General features: G+C 43.5%; 1 long non-coding RNA gene across 1 annotated transcript in view; it reads left to right on the forward strand.

Moving 5' to 3' along the window:
* The first annotated feature begins 20 nt into the window (after nucleotides 1-20).
* The window catches only part of LOC107311324 (uncharacterized), a 43,214-nt gene continuing 30,951 nt past the window's right edge, over nucleotides 21-12,283 (forward strand). The window contains exon 1 of the long non-coding RNA XR_014943892.1: nucleotides 21-391. This is a non-coding gene — a long non-coding RNA (uncharacterized LOC107311324). The remainder of the gene's footprint in view (nucleotides 392-12,283) is intronic.

The following is a 12,283-nucleotide window of genomic DNA, read 5'->3' on the forward strand; positions in this document are numbered from 1 at the left end:
GGCGCTGCCGGCGGGGCGGGCTGCAGGGAAATCCCGGAGCGGCGGAGCGGGGCGAGGCAGCCGCGGGGCGGGACGTGTGCGAGGAGCGAGCCGAGAGGAGCGAGCCCTGGCGGTCGGGAGAGCTCAAAGGCAGGAGGAAGGGCCGTGGCCGGTCGCGCAGGCTCTGGCTGCCGACCGGTGGGTCGCTGCGTGGGGAGCGCGTACTTGATAACGTTTTTCCTTGGTAAAGAGCCGAGGTCGTTGTCCTCCCGCAAGCTCTGCCCTCCCCAGGTGTCCGTGGGCAGGTACCTGCCCTGCTCCAGGCGGTGATGCTGAAGGGGCGATTTTGGAAAGGTCGTCTTTGGCAGTGCCCCAAAGCACCGCGTGTGCGTGTGTGGAAGCGTCTGATGTGGTACGGGCCTGATTTGGGCTGGGGCGTTTTTCTGAGTATTTGCATAATTTTCATTATGTATGGCATTTCTAAGGAAGGGTGAACTGTAGGCGCATTGCGTGTAGTTGTGTGCATAGTTAAAAATATGTTGATGTACTCTCACCTGGGTGAAAGAGTATTTCCCTTTACTCTCTTTGCACTGTTAGCATTGGAGCACTTCAATGCAAATGCACCTGACCACAGGACAAGAGCATTTTCTTTTACGTAGATGCGGTGCCAGGATGCACAGAACATTTCCATGTTAGGCGTGTGCCCTCAGCCTGCGGCACCCTTACGCACAGCAGTGTTTGTGGGCGAGAAGCATCACATGATGTGGAACTGATTGCTCCCCGATCCCATTGACTGAACCATGGAATCACGGAATGGTTTGGGTTGGAAAGGATCTTAAAGCCCACCCAGTTCCAACCCCAGCCACAGGCAGGAGCAGCACCGCCAGGAGGCTGCCCATCCAACCTAGCTTAGCAACTCCAGGGACAGGAACAGGCTGCCCAGGGAGGTTGTGGATTCCCCGTCCTTGGAGGTGTTCAAGGCCAGGTTGGACGGGGCCCTGGGCAACCTGATCTAGTAAAGGTGTATGTTTGGTGGCCCTGCCAGGCAGGGGGGTTGGAACTACATGATCCTTGAGGTCCCTTCCAACCCGGGTCATTCTGTGATTCTGTGATTCTGTGACAGGGCATCCTCAGCTTCTTAACTTCTTTAGGAAATTCAGTCCTTGCAGATGAATTCTGAAATACTTTAACCTCCACAAAAGTCCTTTTAGCCATCCCATTCACAGCACTTGATTTTTCAGAAAGCCGAGCTCTCTGTCAGTCAGTCGGTTGCTGCCTGCGGGAAGGCTTTGGGCTCACAGCCCGGCCCACAGCGGGGCTCTGTGGGGCTCCTCCGGTACCGATGGCACGGGCAGGGACTGCGCGGTTCCAGTAATTCTTAATTGCTGTTGCAAAAGCCAAAGTAAATTTGAGAGCGGCCCAGAGGCTGCTCCTAGTTTATGCAGAAGGACATTCAGAGAAAACAGCTATTATAAGGTTTGTGTAAGCAAAAGAAAAAAAGAATTCTGTAATAACTGCTGGCTTCTTTGGACACATTTCCAACTGAGCAATTATTCAATTATTTATTCTGCGTGAATGCATTTCATGCTACCTTTAATCTACCGACTCTATTCTTGAGACTGCTTTTTCATTTAGGAACCTAATTTAAGTGGTTTAGAGCTTTTGAAAAGGGACACTTGAGGGATGACATTGCTCATGCTTCTTTTCAGTTCAAGGGAAGGGAAATGTGTGTGGGCACGCATGTGTGTGGCTTCGTGTGCCGGAGCCGACGGCAATGTGCACAGCCGTTTCTGAGGACAAAACAGACACTCGGATTCATCTGCCATAATAACATGCTGTTGGCACTGTACAGCTAAAAATCTTGTCCCAGCTATGTCACACATCCCTGCCTCTTCTGAATGCTTTCTTTGCTTCTTCTTTTTTTGGGTTTCAAACTTCAGCAGATCTCTATACTGTGCCACGGTTGTTTTAACTCATGTTTCTTTCTTGCACTCTTCTGCAGTGTGACCTGCCGTGCCTCTGGCCTGCAGCACCTGTTCCAGCTTTTCCTCTTTGTTTTACTGCTGTCTTCTGCACTCTGAGATTCGCGGCTGTGCTTTGTGCCACTGTGGTGAGAAGAGGACCAGCTTCTCTCTAGTCCTAAAAGCCTATTCTGCACAAAGCTGCAGCAATGCCACTTCGGTTGTGTCACTGCACCACGTTTACAGCCATAGATCACAGTGATAATGCTTCGTAGAATCACAGAGTCTCCCAAATTTGAAGGGACCCACAAGGATCATGGAGTCTAACTCCTGGTTCCCCATAAGACCACCCAAAATTCAAACCCAGCCACTGCCCTGGGGAGCTTGTTCCAAGGCTTGACCACCTTCTGGTGAAGAGCCTTTTCCTGATATCCAACCTGAATTTTGTTTTATTGTGAAGAACCAAAGGATGTATTAACCGGAATGTGTTCTGAATACAAATAAACACAGTCGCTGTTTTGAGGCAGTAACAGTGCAGAGAAAAGTTTCAGTTTCTCTGCAGAAAAAAAATGCCAATCCATTCCTTGGCTTCCTGTGTTTCAGGAAACCCTGGAGGACAGAACTGTGTGTGCCAGAGGGGGAACCATGGTTCCTATGAGATCCTGAACTCTGAATGTCTTTGAATTCTTAGCAGTTAAAGTATCAACATTGTTAATAACATGCGGATTTTGAACTGATCGTGGAGAGTGATGGAATCTTCACCACTTGGTCTCCTGCCACCACAGACTTGTCCTAGCTCTCCTATCATTTCAAACCTCTGTCATTAGGAGCTAAAACTGGAGTTTAAAGCATAGTCTTAAGATTCCTAAATGACAGACACACTTGAATACTTGAATACTTAAGTCCCTGTGATATCCAGAGAATGTAAGTATTAAAGTATCTATTTAAGTGCCTTGCTGAATGCGGATGAGTTCTATTTATCATAGTATTGCTTTTATTTATATAAGACACTTTTATACTTCTTTCATCTGGAACCAGATGATGAATTCAATGAGGACTGCAAAATAGAGGCTCTTACACTTTGAAATTGACTGTTCAAAAGCTATATTTGGGGAACAAAGTGTAAAGTACACGCTGTTACCATGAGCTCTGGAAGCTAAGATGTTAAACTGTTTAGCACAACCACTCTACGTACTGCAGTCACAAACAAGAAAATATTTGTAAAATCTTTTGTAAGATCTGTCTGATCCAATTCCTTGTGTTCCCGAAGATTATTTTCTGAAATAACTATTGCTAAATGGGGTTAAGCAATCATATATAGGAATTTTTGTCTCATTTTTTATAATCTGTGCAGGTTGCCAATATGTACATATCCAAACATACAGCATTTCCAGTAACTTGCTTTACAGAGATATGGAACTGTAGGGTCTGAGGGACTTCATGCTCATCTCCTCCACATTATGCCCTGATGCAGGATTAAGCACATTTAGCTTTTAAAACCTCACAGAAATCTGTGGACCTCTCAGTTCTCTTTTCCAGGGGGGATGCAGCCCCCTCCGCCACCATTTGCAGTTCCTTACTGATCCCCATAGGACTGTGGACAGGCTGGAAAACCACACACCCAGGCCATTCCTTTGTGTCCTGTGTGTCTGTCCTCTGTTCCTAAAATCATCCACCAATGGAAACCACTCAGCCTCCCACAATAGCTCTGTGGTGTTATCTCTTTACTGTCATTATTGTTTTCCATTTTCCCAGCAACTGAACACCTGAGAACTTTCTGTGCTACCAAGTAGCCCACTTTCTTCTCTCCCTGAGCCTGGAGAACAGGAGCATCATCTTATAATAATCCTATTTGGAGGCTTTTTTCTCTCCAACCTTACACTTTTTTTCACACCGATTTCTCTTACCAAGTCAAAACAACAATCAGGGCCACAGAATGCAGCTTCATTTCATGGAAATTATTATGAAGCGTTGGAAAGAAACAATATGATCTGACTGAAAGAAAAATCTTCTGCAGCTCGTTTGCCACAGATTATTTCTACAACTGTCACATTGGGAATTTCTATAAATAAAGTCACTATCACTCTTCTGAGAAGCGAACATTTTCTACCATTTTTTAAACAATGAAAAAATACAGATCTGTTTTTCATCTAAATTCTTTATATATTTGAAATCACTCAGAGAAAAGAAGTCCAAAGAAATGCGGTTAGCTTTGACGAAAAGAAGCCTCCCAGTGGGATATTTAACAGAATACCTAGAAAACAGCGATGAAAGACTTATAATATTTGGATCCCATTTTTTAGCCTCTCGTTCTGTGACCTCTGATCTCCAGAGGACCTTACTTCACTTTGACTCATTATCCTCTGCGGTGATAACACTTTGGGCACAGGGGAGAAAGAAGAACTAATTGACCTTCCGTTTGAGCAAGGCTTTTGCGTGACCTTTTACATATTAATGATGGATGTGTGACATGCAGCTTTTTTGGTATTCCAACACCGCACAAGTTTTGGCTTTCCTAGCAATGCCTTTTCCTCCCGCCTTATGAAAATCCCTGTGTGCAGGCACGTGTGTGTGCAGGCAGTGGCCTTCCCCCAAGTATTCCCAGGGTGCCCAGCAGTGCCTGGAGGCAGCGCGTGGGGTGAGGCAATGATTCAGCTAGTGAAAGGAGATGGCAGTTCGTGTCCTGCCCCGAACAGGCTTTTTTTCTTTTGCCCTCTCCCTGGGTCCTCCAAATCCAGGCCGCTTTTCTCTGCAGATCTCCCCATGAAGAGAAGGACAAAAGTCCCCCCGTGGTTGGAGGGAGGGGATGCAAACAGGTCTCTAGTGCCAGATGGAGCCTGATGGCTGTGATCACTGACTGGCTTCAGATAGGCAATCAGTTACTTCTTTAATAAAAGGAAGACAATGGCTGCTTTAAACTTAAAAGGGAAGAGTAAAACACGTCACTAGAAAAGATGTATTGTAGTAGTTTTGTATAAATTTAATTGCAGTAGTTTGTATAAATGTAATAAATTGATAAGGTATCAAATGAATATGAATTTCAGTGGAAACTTCTCATTTCTCAAAAAGCAAAACAAACAAACAAGCAAAAAACCTACAACTGCAACTGTTATCTTGCTTAATAGAAAAATTGGCACTTTGCTTTCAGCGTTTAGGGACTGCGTCTGAAACTGCTGAGTGCTCATGTCTCCCATTAACTGCTGTGGGAGCTGAGAGCACCTGGCATCCCAAGGAATCGGGCTCTTTGGCAGTTTTAATTTAGTCTGACAATAAGGCTGAATAAAAATATTCTCGGGGATAGCCCGCAATTATATAGCATGAGCTCATTTCTTCATTATAAAATGTGAGGTGAAACCATTCATAACTGCCGGCCAATATTATAACAGGCAATTCCAGTTTTTCTTTGCATGGGAAAAGCACGAGTAAGCTTTAATGAGCTTCAAAAATAGCTGCCACATCAGAAAATTGTAATTGTGCTTGTTTTTCTAATGTGAATACCTGCTCAGCAGACATCGCTTGAACAATGGAATCCAAATAGACCAGGGTATGTAAAATAGCTACTTCTATTTGTCAGCTGCACACCCATTGTTTTCAGTCAGAGCCTGCAGAGCAGCTTCAGCTGTACATTCCTGGGAAGTGAATAATATCAGTTGAGATTATGCTACAGTACCACATCTATTACAAGCACATTATAAAGATTGAATATAACCTAATTAGGAAATGCTGAAGTCTGCTGGGTGTGGGCTGGTAAGGAGTCATTTTACATGACCTGAAAATGAGAGTTTGCAGAGGATAAAACAAAAGGTAACACTGCAGATTTCAGCCCCTGGATCCAGATATCACATATGCATCTCACATTCCTCGTACCGTTGCCACTAAGCTAAACAATTGCTCTCTGAGTTTCATTTCCATGCAACTCTTTCATAAACACTTTGGGAATCCAGCAGCAGGACGAGCCAAATTTGGTCACAGTCTTATTTTTAATCCAGATGAGAATTAGAGCTACTTTCTGGGTTTCAGTGCTGGAAGGATGAGGTTGGAGAAGGAGGCAGCCAGAGGTTCTCCCAAGAAGCAGTAGCTCTGTGTGCCCTCAAAGTGCTTTGGCACTGCCTGTGGAAGAGCCCTTGGCCCTCACCCCACTGGCTTGCTAAAGTAAGAGCAGACCAGATGTCTCCTTTGGGTTCTTGCACACTCTCTCTGATAATAATTCAACAGCAAAAGACAGCAAATACCTTAAGACCACAGAATCCTACCTGGATGATGGGACAATTCCTACTGTAATGTTGCTTCAGTTTGTTCTCAGTTTTGGATTTGGATAGGATGTATCTAAGGGAATAGAAGGTATCATTTCCTCCAAGATTTCTCAGTGGCTTTATCTTTCCTTTACTGGACAAGTGAAAGGGCAAGCTTTTCCAATGACATCATAGGACTTGTCTCTTCTAATAGGTCAGACATCCCTTCTGATCTGCAGGACAAAGCTGTGTCACTGCTTGCAGCCTTACCACAGCATCATTAGCCAACACTACAGATTTCACAGCCATAAAAAGTCTCTATCAGCTGCCTCTGTATCTGTGCATTGTTGTTAACCAGGCACGCTGCTGGCAAATAAGATGTCACTGACAAAATGCCTTCAAACATATCTCTTGTCTTGCATTTACCACCTGGTTCCAAACTGAAAGTTGCAGTAATGCCAACAGCTGGAACAGATCAGTGCTCCAAGCTGGATTCATGCCCTACCACTGCTGGAATAGAAGCTGCAGAGAGAAAACATCAGCATGCCAAGCTGAAAGCAGTTTACTATGTTTACAGGAAAAAGTCACATCTGTACAGGCACTCACAGACAACAGACCAGTTTTCCCACAGCATACCACAGAATGCTGCAATTGACCATGCCATTAAAAGCAGTAAATATCACCTCAGACATCACGGTATGTCACATTACTGAATACAGTATTAGGATAGATACACTGGAGATTAGCTGTGCCATTCATGTGCTTAGACCCAAGCTAGAAACCAATAATTACCTGTTTTCTTTGCCATGAGGATCTTTTTGAGACCACATGCCCACTGGAAACAAAAGAGTGATTCATCTCATTTTGTGTTGGTCTTCACACAGTACCTCGTTTAAGCACTATGGAATTGATTTGCAGCCAACTTTACTATATATCAGAAATAACTGTTAAGATCAGTGGCATAATGCTGGTGTGAAATCCCCATCAGGCATCTCACTTAAAGACTACATAGACACTACACTTCATAGAGGAATATAATTACTTTGTGCACTTCCCTATGTCTTGTTGTTACTATATCCATGCAGCTCCTACCCTGTGCCCTGAAGACCAGGATCACGTCTGCCACTGCTATACATTCCCCCAGCACTAGAGAGTTGCCTCTTCTTACATACGTGGCTAGCTATGCCTATGCTCTGTATAAATATGAACATTTAAAATGCAGTATTTGTAAAATCCCACAGCACCGCAAATATTCTCTAGTTAACAGCTCAGGCAAGTCACCAATCAAGCTTGAAAACACCGACCTCTCCAACTTTTTAAAGGTCTGCTTTTTGTTGTTGTTTTTTGTACTGTTTTGTTTATCTTGAACACTCTATCCAGCTCAGTTAAGATCTTAACTAAGAAGATAGTTGCTACCCCTGGTTTTAAGCCATAGTTTTTAACATGTGGCCTGTGGGCCTCTGGGTGCCGCTTCTAAGCACGCGCATTATCAGGAGGTTTGCATTTGCACAGGAAAATTTTTTAGAAGCCTGGAGAATGCGAAATATTGAAATATATAATCCAGAGAATGCAAACTTACACCTTTTTGCTACACATGGAAAAGATTTAGCTGTTTATTTTAGATTGAAAAGTATTAGTGGGAACAAAATATATGGAAGGCTTAAAAATGATTAGACTGATAGTATCTGAAGTACATTCCATAAGATACCCAGTGATTTGCAAAAAAATTTCTGAAAGCCTAATAACAAATATTAATGTTATGTGTTTTAATTTTCATAGTATTCACATCAATTGCAGTAATGTTTATTCCAGTACTCCTGTTACATAATTAGATGACCTGACATCTGGCTAAACAACCAACATATTGCATGTCATTAAAACACTGATCAAATTGCATAGGATAATAATTTGGCAGTAGTGGAAAACTTCATTTGTTCATTTGCTTACAATAAATAGCTGTGGATTCTTTGCCCAGATAAAAAATACTTTCATCTGAAGGATGTAACCTTCATTAACTCCTTCCTTCTCCTCCTCACCTTCCCACGCATATATAAATATGTTGTCATCCTAGAAGATTATTTGGGAAACAAGTGGACTAATCTCTTGAAATGTGGCAACTGCCTACAAACTGACAATTAATTAAAGCCAAAAAGTGCCCTACTGGTGTCAATAAATCCTAGAATAGGAAAACCCTTCCTGAGGCCTCTAGAAATTTTACATTGAATAAACCTTTCCAGAACTAGGGCCTTGAATCCTTTGTGTCTTTTGTCACTGACTGAATATTTTAAATCTCATTCTGCTTTAGCTGTGTTATGCTTTTCGAGTAACCTTTTAAGCAAGATGGTATGACTGGAACTTATATTTTAGAGAAGAAGGTCATCTGTCTGTATGTGTTGAATGCGTCTTTTCTCAAGGTCATAATTTGTGTTTATCAAGTATCTACAATCCTTTGGCTTTTTTATTTGGATTCTGGTATGTTTGAAGGTGGTTTTTATTTAATTTTATTATTTTTAATTTAGTTTACTTTAGATTATTTACACTGATGTCTGCAGAGGCAACTGGAGCAGAACAAATACAGTCAGTTAGTAACATCTACCAGTTTACTAGAAACACAATGAGAGTTTTTGTTATAAGATTTCCACCACTATCAGCAAGCAGTGCTGAAAGTGCTAAGAACAGCTCCCTCTATTTGGCCTAGTCTTTCAGACTGCAACAAAAAGGTATGTGCTACTCTAGCCAGGTTTTGAGTTAATATTTTTTTTTTCTTATATAAATACTCCGTGTAGATTATCCAGTCTTCTGTTTGATATTATGAAGCTCACGGCACCATTGAAGCCACAGCAGCCTGAAGCTAGACAATCAGTGCTCAACTCAGATGGTCCATCACTGTGTGAACATCTGTGCTTGAAGAGATGACTTTGCTATTTACTCTATTCCATTTTCAGCTGGACTCTGAAGTGGTGGACATATTTTATGCTGTACAGGCTCTCATATGTTTAAAAAAATATCTTAGTTTCGTGGAATGATATCACTGGAAAATTCTTTCATGTTATGCCTGACTATGGGAAAATGAAATGAAAAATGTGTCATCAAAAAAGTGCCGGAGCAGCTTGCCATAAATTCTCTAGGGGATTCCATCAAAAAAGGAAAGAGCCTTACTCAGAGTTTGCTCACAATTGACCGGTTCCTGAAGTCTCTAACAAAGATTTCCTTAGGCTCTGACTAGGCAGGGTGTGTGGAGAGGAGCAGAAGCAATTCTTCCTGAAGGGACTCTCATTTGGAAATTGTCCAGTACTCGGGATAAGGGAGGAAAGTATCAGCTGGGAGGAGTCAGAGAAAGGAATCTGATTTCTGCGTGTCATTGTTTTCATATTTACCTCTGCTTGGCCTTGCTTGCCATTGTGTAGTGTTAGTTTTAAAAGCGATTCAGAATTTATGGAGTCTTTCAGGAGGATGTCCAGTAACCTGTGATTCATGACATCCTGCAGAAGTTGCACGCTGGTTAATAATACCCTCTCTGTATAGAACTGCATTTCTGAGCTGTGAAACATCACAAGTGCTGACAAATCATTCCAACCTAATTCTCTTGAAAACCTATTTCATGATGTACAGCCCTTTGGAGCACAGGCCGACCCCCAGCAGCTTCCAGAGCACTTGGTGGCTGGCTGACAGGCCTCACAGAGCCCAGCCCTCTACGCACAGCAGCCCCCGCAGGATGCAAGATGGTGGTATTAAAGAGCTTACACACAATGACGCTGCATTATCTGAATAACTGTTGGATTATTTAAACTGCGAGCTTCCAGATTACTGGTTTAGCCTGCAAACCCAGTCAGCACGGCCCCGCTCCCTGCTGTGAAGCAGCCCCAGGGGCCTAGGCCATGCCAGGTTATCTTACAGCCCACCCAAGTCCAAAGAAAAGTTTGCTGGCTTCGGAGAGCTCTCTGCCTGGCAACAGGCCTAATGAGATTTACACGTTTGGAGTCTTTGGCTAGCATACTATCTAGATCTGAATTTAAATTACACTGTTATTTAGAATCAAGGAAATAATTTATTTTACCAACAGTGTTAAAAAATTAACATTATTAACACCTAGGGTAATTCTTTTAAAAGTATGCAGTCTCTTAAAGTGAAATGGCAATAAATATGCAGGAAGAAAAATGGTGTTATTGGCAAGTTACAGTAATACTACTGCTCACAGAAAACTAGGCTTTAGAATTTGTTTTCTTCTACCAAGGAACTTGCTAGCACTGATCTGCCAAGATTTGGCAAAGTGTGCCCTTAACTGAAAATCCTGTCTGGACTTCCAACTGACTTATAAGAACATAGTGACAATGACATCAATATTCTTGTTATACATTTAGGGGGGTTTCTTTTCCGGAAAGTAAGGAGGCCGTCATTTCACTGTCCTAAACAGATTACCTGAAAGGCAAATATTGACCTGGGAGATAAGTGCCCATCTGTGCTGAATTACCTCACACCTAAATAACTCTTTCCAGGGGGTGGGGATGCAGTAGTTGAGACCAAAGCAGGATCAAGAAACGCTGAATTCCCACATTCCATGTCTCCTTTTGGCATAATATTGCTATTTTCTGTAAATAGCTGTGGCTTAAGCTGACTGGTACAGGATATTGTAAATTGAAACACTTCCTAAAAAACACAATGCTTGCACAGGTGCAGTGAGCTACAGGATGATACAGTTATTCAGTGACGCTCATCCTCACCAACATATCTCTTGATCCCCGTGGCCAGAAGAAACCTTCTCAGCCACCTTTTTACTTGTCATTGAGAAGTGTAAGACGTTAAGAGTCTTTTCAGACAGGATGACAAGGCTACATCCTGCATGGATTTGAAAGGAATTGATTGTAACAAGCCTACAGTAGCCCATAATATCCTTCCTGCTCAGTTGGACCTATCACTGCTGGTCTCAATACAGGGAAGTTCCAAATAAATAGGAGCTTTCAGCTTCCCACTTGTGCTGCATTCCTGATTGGTATCTAAGCCCCTATTATTTGCTGGCCAATGGGGAAGCAAATGCATCATCGATTAGCTCATGGTAGGTTTGAATCAAGGAATGTGAGTATGTGAAATTGCAGCACAGTTAGATCACCATAGGCTAACTGCTGCTATGAATCAACCTTGCCCTGTTGGTTTTTGAGGATATGCCCCATTTCCAATGGAACAGGGGTATATTCCTAGTGCAGCAGGTAGGCACAGGCTGTGCTGAGGCTAAGGGCACAGGCCTGCTCTTGTGTGCATGACAAACTTCTCCTGTCTCTTCCAGGACCTGACCCTTACCATTGAGTAGCTCTCTTCTGAGCTTCTGTATGGCTTCCTAGGCCAGGGGCCAGGCAGCATGCCTCTGCCTTTCTGCCTAGTGTGAAGCTGGGAAGTGACGGGCAGCCCACACTCAGGAATTGAATGTGTTTCTGTGTCCACCCTCAGGCCCTCAGACTTGTTCTACAGTGACATTCTGGACTGACCATGACTGCCACCCCTCTCTAAGTTCAGAGTATGCAAGCCACACCTCAGGGCTCTTTAATATCACACCCAGAAGCATTTACATGGTGCTTCTTGACAGTCCAGACTCAGCCTTACTCCCCTTCCAGCAACGTGAGCTGTCATCAGGGGCAGGTCAGCAAAGTGAGGTGGCTGGGAAGCAGGACTGGGGCATTGCCTGACAGCCCCAGAGGCTCCTTGCACTGGCAGTTCTGAGCAGGCCAGTACCCACTTTGGGTGCTGGTGTCCTTCTGGCCCTGGGAAGAGCAGTGCCAGGAGCACAGTGTGTGATGTGCTGCCTGCAGGGGTGGCAGAAATGTGCCATCCCCTCGGCTGCCATGGGGCTCAGCTGCAGGCACCCTGAGGAGAAAGCTGGATCAGCATTAAATCTGTGGCTAATTGCATGGATTTATGTGCCCTCTCTTAACTATCTCCATGGTTGCACAGTCACTGTGTAACTCTTATCAAGAGCTGTTCATTCCTACTTACAGTTCACGTGTATCCTTTGCTTTCACAGTCCTTGTTTTTCCATGTTTCCAAGAGGCTTCCGTGTGGTTTCTCAGGACAAGAGACTCCAGCAGCCACTGTGTCATTTGCTAATGTTATTTTTGACAG

Source organism: Coturnix japonica, chromosome 3 (genome assembly GCF_054131305.1).
Source record: "Coturnix japonica strain WE chromosome 3, WE-NBRP24, whole genome shotgun sequence".
Taxonomy (NCBI): Eukaryota; Metazoa; Chordata; class Aves; order Galliformes; family Phasianidae; genus Coturnix; species Coturnix japonica.